The sequence below is a fragment of the Larimichthys crocea genome, chromosome XIII (genome assembly GCF_000972845.2).
Source record: "Larimichthys crocea isolate SSNF chromosome XIII, L_crocea_2.0, whole genome shotgun sequence".
In the NCBI taxonomy this organism is placed as follows: Eukaryota; Metazoa; Chordata; class Actinopteri; family Sciaenidae; genus Larimichthys; species Larimichthys crocea.
The window spans coordinates 33412747-33430150 of NC_040023.1; the positions used below are offsets into that span (position 1 = coordinate 33412747).

General features: G+C 42.8%; 1 long non-coding RNA gene across 1 annotated transcript; it reads right to left on the reverse strand.

The window, feature by feature from the left end:
* Positions 1 to 1596: 1596 nt before the first annotated feature.
* Positions 1597 to 12128, reverse strand: LOC113747330 (uncharacterized). Its single transcript, XR_003463573.1, has 3 exons — positions 12061 to 12128; positions 2140 to 2198; positions 1597 to 1896 (listed from the first exon to the last, which is right to left on the reverse strand). It is a non-coding gene; the product is annotated as an uncharacterized LOC113747330 (long non-coding RNA).
* Positions 12129 to 17404: the final 5276 nt, after the last annotated feature.

A 17404-nucleotide genomic window follows, 5' to 3' on the forward strand; every position in this document is an offset into this window, starting at 1 on the left:
GGTTGTTGTGATAGTTTAAAGTGAGCTACATCAGTGTCCCATTAAAAATAAAACATGCATGTTGTGCCTCAGCGTCACATAATAAACCTGTTGTTAATATGTAATTAGAAAGAAGTTAAATAAGCTCTGAAAAGTTGTTGTTGCGTCAATTTTCTGCAGAGGAACGTGGACAAAAACAGACTTCTTTACAGCTTTTCACTGATAAATCTTCATGATGAGGAGGGGATGGATGTGTTCTGCTTTTTGTTACTTCATGTGCATGTTTGGAGGTCAGAAAGCTGTTTTTACATTCATCACTCACTCACCTTTAATCTCACTTTAACACATGGGCACAGCCATATTACAACTCATTTGGAAGCCAGTCATGAATCTTGTACAAGTATGATGTGGAAACCTCCAGGTGACATGTGAATCCAATGGTCAGTGATCAATATTTACATATCCATGTCTTCTTTTTCAGTGATGGACGAGGAGTAAATGTCATTTTAAGAGGTATATTTTCTCTAGAAATCTGTATAAATTCATTTTCATGCCTGAATCTCCTGATTATCTTCCAGATATAAATACATACGCGTGCAGGCCCAGACTGTCTGTCTGATGACATGAAATAAATTTTAATGTTTGTTCTGAAAATATGTTGTTTATTGTTTTGCCCTCCGATCAACGACTGGAGGTCACAGTTTACCAACCGTTTTATCTAACATGCAGCACTGCCTTGTCATCAATCTTGGGTCAGCTGTCTCAGTGCATCTAGTTCTACTGATGCTGTCTAATAGGCTGGTATCAACAAAATCCTGCATACACTCTGAGGAAAACTGGTTCTTGGTGAGCGGTCTGGAGAACCTTTTTCTGCTGTTTAAGATTGAATACTAAAAATAGTTCTTTAAGTCATGATTGGAGCACGTTTGGTGCTTTGAAGAACCTTTTTATGTGTAATAATCATTTACTGGAACACTGATTATTGGTTCTTTAAGTCACCTTTTGCACAATGTGACTTGGTTTTGATAAAACAAAAAGTTTGAACAGCATCAAACAGCCTTTTTAATGAACCTGAAGTACATATGGCTTTAACTAATGGCTGATATACGCCTAAAATATTGAATAACTTGTGGCTGTGTGTAGAAATTATTGTTGTGGTGCCATTTCTAATTGTAAAGGGTAATATTATACAACTCATTTTTAGATGGAACAGTTAATAATGTGACAATAATTTATATAAAGCCATAAATTAATTACAGTAATTTACCAAATGTTGCATTTAAAATGGAACATTTTAATTCAAATAATTATATATTGCGCCTTTAATGAACTCTGGGATAAACACTATTTATACTAAATTACATATAGAGTTCCTCTATGTCATCACAGTGAAGAACCACTTCAGGGTTAAAGTGAATCATTTATTTTTAAGGGTGTGGGCATTTAAATATTGAAGCTTGATCTGTGCCAAAAAAAAAAAGAAAAAAAGAAAACAAACCACACAAATTAAATATTACCCCAAAAAGGTGAGAAACGCGTCTGCACAAAGTCAAACAACAACAAAAGGTGCCAAACTTCTCACCGAGCTCCCTGAATGGTTTACCAGCCGAGAAAGTGTTGATTTTGTCGGTTTGTTGTGTTATACAGTCTGTGCCAGCGCACAAAAGGCCATTGCGGTGATTAACAGTGACAGTGTTGTTCTCTAATGGGGTTTTCTCCACGCCGAGAGCAGCGGGGACCTGATTATTTTCCCAGATAGGCTCTTGATTTGTCATGTGAAGGTAATTCCAACAACACCGCTGCCAGGGGGGGTCGAGTGCACCCACCGCCCCGTGCTGCATGTGGGCCGAAGGTTTGAAAAGTGATAATGTGTTTAGACACGCTCTCACACTTCCCCTCTCACTGACATGAATCCATCTATGGAAACAATATTTTATTTTATTAATTAAGACATAATCCCAAATTTAAATTTCGTATTAAATGATGGGTGTTTGCAATATTTGCTTACCCTGCTACTACCCTAATAATAATAATAATAATAATAATAATAATAATAATAGATTAAGCTGTTCAATAGGTCATAATCCCGCTATAATTATACAACCAGTGCGCAACAAAAGCAGCTCAATACAGAACAATGGCATCTTAAAGGCTACTTACATAATCCTGTCCATCTATAGACAAAAAAGAAGAACTGTAATCCTCCATCTCTGCTTCTCCTAAAGGGTAAAAAGAAAAAAAGCGCTAAAAACAGACAAAACCTCACTTAAGAGTCCTGAGTGCAGCGCCCAGCTCGCCGGAGGCCACAAGGTTGGCCCCGCGCTCGGCTTAATTGCTGTCACATGTAACCTTACCTGTCTCCCAATTAGCCCTGTGACTCGCTATTAGGGAGATTCCACGAGCTGTAAGGCCAGTGACCAAGGGCACCTCAGGGTTTTGGGGGCCTAATAATTAGAGTGTAATTCTATACAGCTGAGGCTTATGATGAATTTAACCAGAGAGATTTCACAAAGGAAAAAAAAAACAAAAAAAAACACAGAGGGGTTAATTAAATGAGGATCAGCTCCAGGGTTAGTAATGTATGTGATGTCCACCACATTAATCCTTCAATAAAGACAACACACCCAAAACTGATGTGTGTGTGTGATCACTCTTTGTTTCAGGACATTATGTTTTTTTAAAAAAAGTAAGTCTGTAAGGAACAAATATGCTATATTTACCCACAGATGGGCATTTCTTATTAATGTTTAATGTTTATAATGTTGTTAATGTTGTAGAGATATGAGCTGAACTGCTCTGAAAAATAGGAAAATAGGAAATATTTGTATAAAACTCACTGAATTTGCTTCGTCAAATGTTGTTTTCAGACTCAGGAGGCTACTATTAAAGATACTGTGATTTATTTTAGTTGTCGTTGTTTCTTTAACAGAAGGCTAATGAATAAATGTAGCTTCATATTAGCTTCAGATGAATTTTACAGTGTATTTTTACACAAAAGAAATGCTGTGGTTCCCTTTCATTAGAGCCAATATGAACAGGAGGAACAGTTCCAGCAACCAAACAGTGTTTTAAAGATGTAATTGTTCAAATGTGAGCCTATCCTTTGAGACTGTTGTTATAAAATATGTTCAAACTCAGGATCATAACCTCTGCGTGCCGAGCAAACCTCAAACACTACTCATCTTACATCGCGGGTATCTAAAGATTCCGATGAGAAGAAATCGGACATTAAGACCTTTTCTGACCTTGAATTTTCTAATCATAGTAAACGTCGCTCTCGTCATACCTGAAAAGAATCTTAAACAAATGCACAGGATAGTTTGCCACTTGCATTTGATGCTCAGTGATTGATGGCTGGACCAACTGGTGCAGGAGGCTCTGACACACAAGGGTGTCATGATGGGGGCAAGGGGTGGTAAACATGACCGCACCGAATGGCCTAGAAAATGCAGAGGCCACCGCTTTTCTTGTTAATTTATGGACGGCCTGACAACACCGGAGCCCCACAATGCAATGCTCCGCTTCAAGCCCATGCTAAATATGATCCCATTGAGGAAAGGAGCCATCAAGTGACCAGGTATGTAACCTGAGCGTGTTACCGAAATAGAAATTCAAAGCTGAGAATGACATGTTTGTTAGGGGTCTTACGTAGACAGCCCGTGTCTTGCATGACCCCCCAGAACAGATACTATCTGCCCGCTCTTGTGCTCGCAGGAGGTTAATCGCTGATGCACCGCTCTAGAAAGGCTTGCTGATGGACGGACAAAGAAGAAGTTGTAGTTTACTAGAAATGTGTGTGCACTAAAAAGAGATCATAAGAAGAACCAAAGAGTTTTTATCGTCTGAATCGCTTTCAAAGACACTGATGAAGAACCCCAGGGAACTTCCTAATTAAACTCTCATCATGCAGGAGCGAATGACCCCGCATTTCTCTGCACACACAGCGCTGTGCAAATGTGTCGAGGCTGTTTACTCACTGCAGAGACGCAGAGCTGATAGTTTTTGAAAGTCAGCGCTGTTTCCTTTGGCCGATTGGGGTTGATTAAGAGGTTAACTGGTGGAGAGGCATGGCGTCTTTAAGGGAGATTTATCTGTTCCTGCTCTGACCCCTCGGGGGTAGCTTCCCTCACCCCCAGTGTCCCCAGGATTTATTTAGTTATTTGTTTATCTGTTGGAAGAGGTCAGCCTTTTCTCTGCGCTACATCCCAAGCCCTGTTTGTGCATCTCAAACCCATTTTTCATCTCGTTTCTTGTGGGATTATGGCGCTGGTTCCATTCGCTGACTAAGCGAAGAGGACACGAGTGAAGGCCCCGCCGAGTCTGGTGACCTTTGACATTTGGCAGCGATACACTCCCAAAATTGGTTATTTTCATTTAACACGTATTTTGCTATCTGTTCAACTTTGGCCCCCATCTGGAGGAATTATGGTGTTTTCCTAATTGCTTCCTGACAGTTTTAATTCAGCTCCACTTTAATTTATGGTCTTTTATTTCCTATTTTTGAATTATTTCATCGACGTGCTTGCGTGTTACACAAAGGCAGTGAACCATAGCTTACAGCTCTGACAGATGAGACTTAAGTTTATCATTTCACACAGGAAAATATATAACCGTCCCAAAACATCATCAGTACACATCACCAATTTATTATCGCAACCCAGCAGCTCGTGTTTATTTACTTTTGCTGTTTAGATTCATCACGATGTCAGAAATGAAACATGTTTATTTATTTAACTTTTGGATCAATTTTACTGTAAGAAATCCATCAGCTAGTCTTTTCCAAAATTCTAATTCTCACAAGCAAAGATTGATATTTAGGTAAATCACTTCATCCTGATACCAGATTAGACGTTATTTTATGTCTAAATCTTGCTCATGTCAACTTTTAGACCTAAAATTTTAACATTGGTTGTCCAAAACCATCTTCACCAATGTAAAATCCTCAAGCGATCGCTAGTACTCACTATCTCTCAAAATGTCACACACACGCTTACTCAGCCGCACATACTCTCACACCTCTTGTGTAAGTGGACGGGGGGGTGGGGGGGTTGGCACTGTTAAGAAGCCAGGCAGCGGGCCTTTTGCTGAGGTGAAGGGGAGGCAGGGTAGGGGCTTGGGGGGTGGTGGGGGCTATACAGGGAATGCTATGTGGCTTGCATGACCTGACATGTCTCTGAAGCTGGAGGGGGTCTCGACCTCTGACCCAGGGCTCCAAAACTAGGAAGATGAAAAAAGGGGATAGGGGTGGGAGGGTTTCGCCTCTAAACAAGGGCTTCTGTTTCGACCACTCCAGGAATGTCAGTTCCATAAAAAGATGCCTACAGAGAGAAAGAGAGACAGAGAGAGGAGGGAAGAAAGAAGAGGTAGAGAGAGAAAGATCTATCTATCTATCTATACCTTCATTAATCCAATCATGCTTCATTTCCTTTCCCCACACTCAGCGGAGACACACAGTCTTGTTTGGTCAGTTGTGGTCAAACAGCCCTGATTATAAACCGTCAGGCGTTCAGACTGTGACCAATGCACTTAACCAAGTGTTGTACTCTGGAGGCAGACTCTGATTCTCCACCCTTCCTCCACCTTCATAATGCAACGTTTACTGCCATTTTTTTAAACTCCAAACTGCGGTCATGCGATCAGGCAATAAATTAACCTCTGGACCCTGGCTGAAGGCTGAGCCCTTGTGACTCGTCGGGTCGAGGCGAGCTGCAGCGGCAGAACAGTGTTGACGCTGCACTGCGGGGGTTGAGTCAGGAGATAACCTTGTTTTTCACAATGTCTTCCTGGTCTTGGAGGGAAAGTCTGGACGAATGCCCAACATGAACCCGGAGAAAGCCTGTAATCTTTTCCCCTGCGGAGAGAGAGGCTCAACGCGGCGACTGCTGTGCATCGCGTCGAGAACTTGTGTCTTCCGACAGATGTCATCTTTGTGTGTTCTCAGGTTGTGATAAGGAGGCCAGTGAAAATTAGGCAACAAGAGAGTTCAGTGCAGAAAGACTTTAGATAGTGAAGGCTGTTCTGATTCATCTTCAAGTAGCTCTTGAGTGGGTTAGGGCTTCTGGGTCTGCCTGGTGTTAGATCAAATGTGGGTCTATTACTGAATTTAAATCACATCTACTCTTTCTCCCTCATTAAAAATCGATGTATCTTTGAATATGCAACCTCTTGGTTCTATAAATTTGGCTGTTGTACACAAGATATCTCGTGCTTCATTGCAAAGTCCATCCTCAGCGTTTGTGCGCTGATGTTTTCGCATCACATGTGCAAGTTTCGTACTGGCCCAAACATATGTCTTAAACTCAGATTTAAGGTGATCACGGAAAAACTTTCCTACAATCTTCCAGGATCAAAGGTCAAACATACAAGTGAAGTAGCAATAAGAAAAAAACTTTTTAAGGAACTATATTTGAAACATCTTTGTGTTTTGGGCTGCTGGTCAGACAGAAGAAGTAGCCTGCCTGTAAAAGTGCATCAGTTGCCTGAAGTACAGGTGAGATTGACAGGTGGTCAGCAAGCATCTTGATGGTGATTTTGATGAAAGGTCAGAGGAGCTAACTTGTTCCTACAGGTTCTATTTGTGGATCATAAATCCCTATTGACTGTGCCAGCGACTAATCAGAGGCTCATATAGGGTTTTTAGACTTGCCTCGGACCGATCGTAACCTCTGATTGGATCAGTACTAATCCTTCCAGTATGACGTCCCTCTGATGGAATTTCCACAGGCGTCCCATCCGGTACGGTAATTACATGACCCAAGAGATCTTCGATACCCTGAATAAGCAATGCATGTGATGTGAGGATATTCTCAACTTTGCTGGTCCGGTTGCTGTGCAGCGACAGTCAACATGCAAGTATACAACCCTCAGAATCATGCACTGAGAGTTGAAGTTGAAACGAGCCCGCAGTGCCCAGAGGCGTCACTTCACTTAACTTCTCTGCACTTCACTGTTAAGGCTGCTAGCACACAGGTCTACTCAGAGCCTGTCCTCTAACTGCTAAACGTGTGTAGGGGTGGAAAAAGGCCAAATTCCCCTCCCTGCAGTTAAAATCTCAGACGGTGGTCTTTAACGCATACTCCCACTCCCGCTCCCTCCCTCCTGCACTCCCAATAAAAACCTCTGACCAACAGTTGACCTTTTGCATGGCCCCCTTCTCGCTGCTCCCCTTCTCCCTTCTTTTCCTTCGCTCTCTTTCCCTCCGTCCATTCCTTCTTACCCACCACTACAGCGGCCCTTGGCGGGCCAATGGGAACCAGCAGCTGCAGGGAGAGAAGGGGTTGGGGGTTTTTGGGTTGGGCAGAGGGGGGTGTCAGGGTCAAGGGGGGTCATAGTACTGGTAAAGTCATCGCAGGGGCTCCACTGTGGGGGCATCGCTTCCCCCTTCAAAGGCTGCGCGGTGACGTCCATACACCCCTTGCACCCCTTCTCCTCTTCCACCCCCCACCTCTCACTCCCTTGCGGCCCCCTTTGGCCCTGCTGTTCCTTGGCTCTCAGGGGTCAAGACAGCCGAGGGTTAATAAAGTGATACCAGGTGTTGGCCAGAGAGAAGCGTTTTTTTCTCCCCCCCCCTTCTTCTCTCTTAACTCCCACCAGCAGCAAACTGTGGGCCCCCCATTTCACACCACTGAATCCTGCTGGGACGTCGAGCCTGAGAGAGGGAGCAAGCTGGAAGGGGTGCATGTCCAAGTAAAAACAAGCCTCAGGTAGCGTGCAGGACATGCCCTCTCTGTGTTTGTGTGCATGTGTAAGTGTCACCCCTTTGCTGAATGTGTGTGTGTTTGCACATGTACGTGTTACACAAAGCTGCCACCGCAAGCAGAGAGGGGGGGGGGATACTAGCAAACTGAATGGCATTGGAGCGCTATGGGGCCTCCGGGACAATACGGGGTTAACCGACCCAACAAAGTGGCCGATTATGTCTCAGTGGAGGAACCTTGGAAGCAAAATAGATCCCAAATCCTACCACTGTCATTCCCCCTGGATCAGTAGACACACAAACACACACACGGGTGAGGAGGAGGGGTACGGTTGGCTTTAGGGCTGTGCAAAGACTTGAGGTGCAATGGTGGTTTCTTCTCTTGACCACTAAAAAAAAAAAAAAGAAGAGGCTGAATAGCTTCAAAGATCAAACCCAGTGAAAGGGAGTCATTGTGGCGAGAGCAAACGGCCCCCGACAACGAGCAAAGAACAAACAGAAGGACGGCGTCAGCAAACGAGTGCCAGCCCCGACGAGATGCTGAAATTAACGAGAAAGCGCTCTGGCTTGGTGTGTGCGAGTGTGAAAAAAGTATGCATGAGAATTTGAACATGTGTGCACAAACATGAGTTGGGACATTAGCAAAAAAATACCAGCAGCTCGCCTCCACCTTTTTTCGATCCAACCTGTTAAATGAAGGGTGGGGGTCCTAATTAACGCTAATTAACATCAACGACAAGTTGTGGCCATTAGTCCGGCTAATCCCCCGTTTACATTTTCCCCTCTCGCAGGAACCCTGCTGGCCAATTCTTACCCGGCCACAGAAAGGACGCATTGTTAACGGGCACAGCCATCAAAGATACGAGCCCCCTCGAAAAATGAGTTTCCTACTCTGGGGCCTGAGAGTCGGTCCTGATCCGAACCCTCTGCTCAAACAGCCTGGGGAGTGGAAGAAGGGAGGGGCGGGGGAGGTCAAGCTCCACGTTTAGACTACTCCATCCGATCCATCAATGACTCGTTTGCGCTCTTTCATGATCCCTGACCACGTCAAGAAAAAACTACAGCGAAGCATGAAAAGGGCCGTAAAGGATCTGATACTGTAAAAAAAAAAAAAGACTTGAGTGTACAAGTGTCAACTTCCCATGTAGAAGAAGAAGAAGAAGTGAAGGAAGTGGGGGCGTGTGTGAGCGTGTAAGTGGATAACATGTTCATGCTTTTGAACATGAGTGCAGGTGCTGGTGCTGGTGTGAGCAGGCGTGTGTGCAGCGGGGCAGTAGTAACTGTGAAACAAAAGCCCTGCTAGTTTTAGAAGTGTAAAAGTGATGGAGATTATGATTGTGGGAGTCCTAAATATATAGATCATGCACATACATAAGTAATGGCCCATGTGTGTGTGTGTGTGATATATTTATGTATGTAGAGAATTTTTAACACCCGAACACGCAGTTTTCCCTTTTTGTTTGCCCTTAAAGGGGCATTCCACCACATTTACACATAAAGGTCAGTTTACTCGTCACGGTTAGCACTACTCTGCCTGTGAAAACAGTTGTCTAACGTCCTCTGCGGTCGTGGAGGAGCTTTCTAAAGCCTGAGAAACTAACCCACATGATGTCATTAGGCCTGAGATTTCAAATATGTAACGGAAAACCTGAGGGAACGAACGACCCTGTTGAGGATCCATGTCAGTAGGCTCAAATTCAAGACATCTCTAGTTTTATTTTTTGACTTTTCTCGTTGTTCGGTCAAAAACATCAAACAAAGGATTTCTTCTTCTTGCTGTCATAAGGTCACCGTCTTGTTTTCTAGCACACGTTTGCATACATGACTGTAACATGTACAGAAGCATGTGTGCAAGCCCACAGCTGTCCACGTCCGTGTTGAAGTATGAACAAACCTTAAACAGAGTTAAATTCATCTCGCTCAGTCTGTCAGACAGAGCACAACATAATGGAAATGTACACTTCCCTCAAATTCAGACATATTTTGTATCTTTAGGAAGATCGGGATCACCAGTTAAATGTTATAATATGAAGTTTTGTGGGTTTAAACAATACATGGATGCACAAGAGTTTTCAATGACTGAAGCCCACCGGCTGGGTTGTTAAGGGTTAAATTAAATTTGCATACATTATTTGTTCTGTATGAACGAGACAGAGAGAGGACTACTTGTTCTGGAAGTTGCTGTCAAAGTATGGTACTTCCTCTGCCCACCACAAAAACCACAAAAACCGCAAAGTGCCCGTGGCTTAAATCCACAATTCACATATTGTGAAGCAGAAAATATATGGCAAAGTGGTCCAGAGGGAGCTGGGTAGTTTTCTTTGTGACATTAAAACAGCTGACAAAGAGCTTTTATTGGGTTTTTCCGTGATGTATAGCATTTGTCAGACGCTTTTTTCTTTTTTTACAGCATGCTTTGCAGTTGACTGTCAAAAAAAAGTTCAAGCATTCAAGGAAAAGTACATCTGAAATCCTCGATTTAAAAATCCAGAACATGACCCAAGAACAAGGCTGTCACTGAATATCCGTGTTTGTGTTTAAGTGTCTAATCAGTGAAACACTTAAACCTACTCCCCACAGAGTTGACACCTCCTTCCCTTTACACCCTCTCTTCAGTTTTCATGTAACATTATCATCCCTAAAGAAACTTTTTTACATCACGCCAACATAAATCACTCCCAGTTTTTCAGTTTCATAAAAAGCGCTCTCGTTATCCTCCTTAAAGTTTCCTACACGCTGGACCACTGCAGCTTGTTTTTTTTTTTCTTTTTCTTCTCTTTCTTCCAAACCGTTGCTTCTCTACGCTTTGGAAGGTAAATACAATAAATTCCAGCACATAGACAGAACTGGGGTGTTGTGTTATTTTTCGGCACCGTGGGTAAGCACAATAGAAACACAGCTGTGGTGATCAGTCCGGGCTCCCCGGGAGCCACCGGAGGCCCGGAGCACATGTTCGTTAATGATCAGTTACAAAGGCCACAATGGGAGCTGCTAGTCGCCGAGGTCTGTACTTCTTTGCATCTGAAACGATTTCAATGACTGCGCCTTATGCTAAATGTTTAAACCCGGGATGCGTCTCCGTGGATTGATTGCGGTTGAGTCGACAGTTTTAAACTCTTACTGAGCGACGGGTTAAAGGTTTTTTGTCGGAGAGACTAAAGAAACTTCGTCAGTCAGTGAAGTTCTTTGCTATTGTCTGTTGTGAATGCAGCTTTTGGATCATTTTAATGCAAAAACAGGGTTTTATCTAATGTTTGATGCAAGTTCCATCCATCCTCTTTAAAAAGTTTGCCCAAATAACTAAAGGAACATAATCTACAGCAAACGTGACTAAGATCTGTCTATCGTCTCTTCTCCCTGCTCAGTTAATCCTTAAGCTCTGTTTGAACTCACTTTGTTACCAAGGTTTCAGACAGGAATACAGTAATAAGTAAGGTGCTTCATCCTAACAAGAATGACCCATTATGAAACAAACAGCCTTGCAAACAGGATGACTCATAGCATAAAAAAGCAAACTATGTAAAAATGGTGACAGGTTTTTGGAGCTCCTGACTGACAAACGACCCAAAAATGGATCTAAAGCATTTTTGGAATAGATGTCTTTCAGCTGCGGACGATGTGACATCGAGGTCACGGAGTTAAGGTGTTGCCTTATGATGGGTGAGTCTCTCCTCCAAACGACTCCCACAAAGCAGTAAACATCAAGAGAAAGTTCCAAATGCTCTGAGCACTAAAGCTGCTGTTTTAAAAAAAGGGGCTGCCCGAACAAGCTCACACATAAACACGTATTTGAGCGCACGCAAGACCCGAGTACGTGCACATACATGTATATATGTACCCGTGGACACACACACACACACACATGCACACATGCATACACAGGCACCTATCCCTCTAGGGCGATCCGCGACCCTCCCCCACCCTTGAAACCCGATCTGTCGGCATGCAGCGCGGAATTCTCCAATCGCCCTGACTTTTGACCTCTGACCTTTTTGGCAGTGCACACAAGAGAAGATGAAGTGCCCAAGCCTCTCTCTTCCCCAACACAAAAAATCCCCTGTTCTAGCAGCCCTCCCACACATGAACGGGCACGCACACACACAAACATAGTAGACACACACACACACACACACTGATTCCCATTTGGGACGCCTTGAGGCCAAACACTCTCTCCGGTACCCGTGAGGCACATGATCAAAATAATTGTTGATATGTAGGTAGCAGATATGTGTGTGTGTGTGTGTGAGACAGAGAGAGATGTGTGATGAGATGTCTAAGATGGATTTGAAATCCCTTCATCGCATCGTTCAGACACAACAAAGCTGTTAAAGCTTTGAGAGTTTAAGTGCGGGGACAACATAACAGCCAGTGCTTGTTATCATTACCATCATCATCGTCGTCGTCACAATCATCTTCATTGTCCTCGTCGACGGAGTCAAAGAGACAGACTGTCGCGGGCCTGTCGTTTTCTCTGTGACTCACTTCTTCTGTCTCACCTGCCTCAAAATCTCCATCGAAACTACCGTCACAAATGGCTGAGATCTGGAAATAAGAATACAAGTTAACTGGAGTCCTTATTAGCAGCGATGAAGGTGTTTAATCTGTAGCATGTGCGCCCCAAGTGCACATTTCTATAATTAAGTGTTGGTCAAGATTTCATTTCATGACTCACATTTCATCACCGCCTCCAGATTTGAGATAAAAATGGTGACTCATTCAGTGAAAGGGTTTAATTCTGTTCACTTTGGTCTGGTGGTATTTGTTTGTGTGGTTAGTCTTGGTTTTAGTTGCCCAGGTTTTGAAATCTCAGAGGTTTTAACCCAAATACAAGTCAAATGTTACTCTGCACTCTCTTGACAGCCCTTTTCATGAGGAGTATTTCTTCAAAAGATGGTAGTTACAATGAAAACTGGTAATTTTTAAAGTGAAAGACACGCTCCATCTAATTTTTTCGATGTTGTGAGCGCCACAATGGTGGTTGCAGAAATCTTGGAGATGGTTGAGGCCAATGCTTGAAACAAACTAGTTTAAAGTAAGTACAAAGGGTTGAAGGTGGGCTGAAAAGTTTGGTCAAGACGCAGTGAATCACAAATGGGGATAACGGTGCACACTTGTAGAAAGTCTCAACTCAAAGGCATTGATGGTGATGCAGTCCGTTGTAGACGCAAACCCTACACAGTTTTCTTACTGTCGACTCTTGAAGAGGGAATGCTTGGAACATTGGAAAAGTGTCGAGGCAGTTTCAGTGTACTGATCGTGGACAAATAACACTAAAACTATCCGTGTGGCAAGATTCCTCCAGAGGTAACCAAGAAAATATGGAGGATTTTTGTACTTTGGGTGAACTGACTGAAGCAACTGTGGTTGAGATATTCACGCACATCTCCATAAGGTCAAACCAATGAAAACAACTTAACTTGGCCAGAATCTGTGACCTTTATGAGATAATACAGAAAGAAGATGCTCAGTATTTACTTTCTAAGTTGCTACAAAGATTAAATGTCCAGTTTACAAAGTTAAATCACCTTTAATTAGTTCATAAAACATTCGAAATATATTTTGTTTCTTTATGTAAGACCTAAACATCTTCAAATCTATCACAGTGCCACGATCATAATTCCTTAATTTGACAGATTATACATGAAATTAGGCCACTTGGTAAACCGAATTCAGCCAAAGCAGTTATGTGGAATCAAAGTCACTCAGATATCACAAAGATGTATATGCGCCTCTTCATGATATACAGTGTGCTGGGTGTGAGAGAGTTTCCCATACATCTGACCCTGTATCCCAAAATGCGCCTTTAAAATCCCCGGAGCACCACCTCTGTCCTCCACCATCTGACCACTGCCATTTGTGCATTGTGTGTGTCCGGCATGACTGCTCTCGTCATTTTCCCCTTTGATTGGCCTTCACACAATGTAATCAGTGTTGCAGCTGTCTGAAAAGGCCTCTTGTGCAGAATCTGAGCAATGCCGATCACCCCGATGCGTCCACAACTTTGCTTTTAGTTCCATTCAGGCTCTGTGACAAACGGCAAACTGTCTGGTGAGCATGTGTCAAGCCACTTGATTTACTTCTTTGTTTGACTGCACTGGCCCTTTTCTGAATGTCGCCTCCGTCTTGTATGGCCTTACTGTATTGGTAAAAATTGCCATGGCCGTAAGCTTGAAATTCTAATGTACAGACAGAGTGAAAGAATCGGTCCACTGTATGCGTGAGTCATTTGATGTACTTCCAATACACAAAAGCTGACTTATTCTTTAATTTTCTGTTTTTTGAACATGGATGAAATGATTGACTGAAGAATCAGTCAAAATCATCTTTGGGTCTAACTGCACAAATTCAGTTGACTCTCGATTTCTACCCCCCAAAAAATTGAACCAACATATTTTCTATTTCTAAAGATCCAAGCGAGGATGTCTCAAGGAAGTGCCATGTGGTTTGAGTCATATTGTTAGCGAATGATGTGCTTTTAACTAGGTATAACTCAGTGTGCTGGACCCCTAAACTGTAGCCAATCCATTAAGACAAAGCTCTCTTGATCCCTTTCTTTAAATCCTCCACCATGGCTGATTAAATGTAGCCGATTTTCACGCCTGTGCTGTGGAAGCCGTGAGGCCTGAATGGCTCCTCACAGCGCGACCATGGTGTGCTGTCACTCCAACAGCCTGGGGAGGTAAAGATAACCAGCTAGAGCTCAACTGGTTTAAGATCTAGATATTTCGATTACTTGATACTTCTGCCCAGATATACCCTGCAAATAAAACCCATTAAATAAAATACGCTCGCGACTGTACTGACCAATAACAATTCGAGATGAAATTTGTTGTGGATAATTATGGTGCTCAGAGAATAAGCATGTTAACATGTGGCTGTTAGACTCTTTGTTTTTCTGATGTGAAAAATAATAATAATTTTTTAACCAACTGTGGAGGGGAAAAAAAGATATTTCTCCACAAGAGAAGGCAGATATAGTATATATAAAAAAAACCAACAGGAAATTCTTAAAATGTGGTTTAAACCTTCAATCAACGCAGTACAGTTACTTGCCCTCCTGCAGTCATTTCAATGACAGGAAGGCGACAGAGGCGAAGCAGTTTAGGTCATGGCGGTAGGGAAATGAAGCATTTTCTGCCTACGTGCACACTAGCAGCATCTTGCTCTGCCATCCAAAGTTCTTGGTGCTAAACTTCTGGCGGTAACCGCCTGGCAGGAGCAGCAGCCTCTTTTTGGTCCACTTTTCTTTCGGAGGCTGACAGCCTCAAGGTTGCTGCAGCTGTCACAGCAGTGTGAAAGAGCCTTTCGTGCGTTTACATGCACTCATGTCACCAGATTACTGTCAGTGTCAGCTTTCTGACCCTCACTTGATTTCTTCAACGTCATTTAAACAAACAAAAAAAAAACAGGTTTCAGTTGTCGGGGATTTTTTTCCCTATAGAACGTTTATTTCTTGCTTTCTAGTCAAGGAAAGTATGTAAGAGCACTACAAATGAAACTTTAAGAAAGCAAATAAGTGCATAACCTCTAAATTATATGTTTTCCTCAGCTGCACCCTTTTTTTGTGAAATTCAGACCCGTTACTACTGGACTGTCGGTCTAGATGCTCCAGAAAAAAAGATGAGAAAAAGTTGTAAGTAAGCCATGGTTCCAAAATAAGGTCAGGGTAAGAGATAAATCTGATTACTGACCTATAGCGCTTGTCTGATTTTATTTTTTTTGCATTACTGGATCTGATTCTCTCAGTAACCACGTCCTCTCACGGTCACTTTTACTAGTTTGGTTTGGTTGGTTTCTCACAATCACTCACGACGCCAAGACATCTTGTATACTTTTAACGTATTGCTCTGATTAAGGCATCATTCTGAAACGTTTTAAACTGTTTCACTGACTTTTCTAATTGCTCCCATAATGCATTGACCTCCTTCACCTCCCCGATCTTTGTTTCATAAGCCCTTTCAAAGGAAAATAACCCAATTACAGCGAAATCCAGTAAATTCCTTCCCCCAGATCAGTCCAAACAAAGCATTACTTATGCATCACTTGACTCCCAATACGTGACCCTTCGGACAACAAACTGCCCTCCCTTCTCCCTCGCCCTCCTCCCTTCTCCAAAAGGGTGTTAAGACCTGTCCCTACTCTCCCCAGGGAATGCTGGGAAAGGAAGGCCTCTACATCTGTCCAAAGCCTCAGGGAGAGAGACAGAGGGAAAGAGATGGACGGAGACAACATTCCTTCATCCGCAAAAGAAAGACAGAAAGAGAGACGGAGCAGAGAGAGGCAGGTGACCAGCAGAAAACAGAGGAGAAATAAAAGAAAAGGAAGAAGCGAGGGCTGTTATCGCTGACATCAGAGACAGACGGAAAGGAGACGGGGTGAGACGGACAGAAAATGAAAGAGTCGTTTAAAGTGGCAGAGATTTTGTGAATGAAAGATGGATCTTGTCTCCTTATGAAGTCATCCATCACTCCTTCAATAGCCCAGTGGGCAGAGGGAGGGAAGCAGGCACCCCGGGCTCTCCTTCAAAAGGCCGGGGAGGAGAGGAGGGAGGAGAGGAGGACGGCTGCAATGTGCTGGTGGAGCTGTGATCTTTACCTCCCTCCCTCCTGTGAAGTCAGCAGGGAAAGTGATTAGGCCTGCCTCTCTCCTCCTCCTTCCCTCCATTTTTCCCCCCTCTCTAATGCAGATTGTAACAGTTTCCTCTAAATGAGGCCTGCTGCTAATTTCTTCACCTCACTAATGTACTACTGATGCACGCTCACTTTCCTCAATACACAAAACTGCAAAAACACAACTTAACCTCCTCCTCCTCACGTCTTGTGCTTTTCTTCTCATGTTACAACTAGAATTCAGTGTTTGACTTCATAATTAACATGTTACGTGGATCTTTATTTGGTCCACCTGTGCAATGGATTTAATTGAAAACAACAGCTCTGCCATGAATTCTACCTTTAAGACATTTATAATGTTCAGTTTCTGACGCGTTTATACCGGATTATGTTACTTTGAGAGGTGTCTCACGTTTTTCTTTCCTCCCTGTTTACATACATCAATAGAAACACTTCCCAATATAATGCAGTTACACTACTAATACCAATTACTTCACTAACTCTATGACGCTTTCCACCAAACACTGAACATTTGGCGTTATAAAAGTCGACTTTATGGCTGAAGAGTCGTATTGAATTGCATTACATCGTACAGGTGTACCTAATAAAATGACCACTTGTGTGTTGTGTATTATTTTCATCCAAAAACACACACTATCCAGGGATTAAGATGTCCAAGAATGCCCAACTGGAGTATTTTTATTCCTATTTTAAGTAGCTTAATAAATCTATATCACCACAGTTCAAAATACTGAACATATATACACCATTTTAATCTTTAAACTTTACAAAAATCCCTAAAATCTAACATTTTTATTCACTTTTCTATGTTTCATTCCCTTTCTGAACACTCTAACAACTCAATCTGCCTCATCCTCCAACACCGTGAGCGGTGTTGATACAGAAATGAGATGTAAACATACTTTCACTCCGGGGTGTGACAAGTGTGAGATGTTGTTGACCCCTGTCTGTCCCCTCTCGTTCTGTTAAGGTCCCTTAACGTTAAGGTCACAACCTAGCAGTTTTATTGGCCCTCTAAAGTCATCAGTGCATTGGGATTGGATGAAAGCCCTCTAATGGAGTCAGTAATTGGTCCAGTTTATCAGTTTATTAGGTGCTC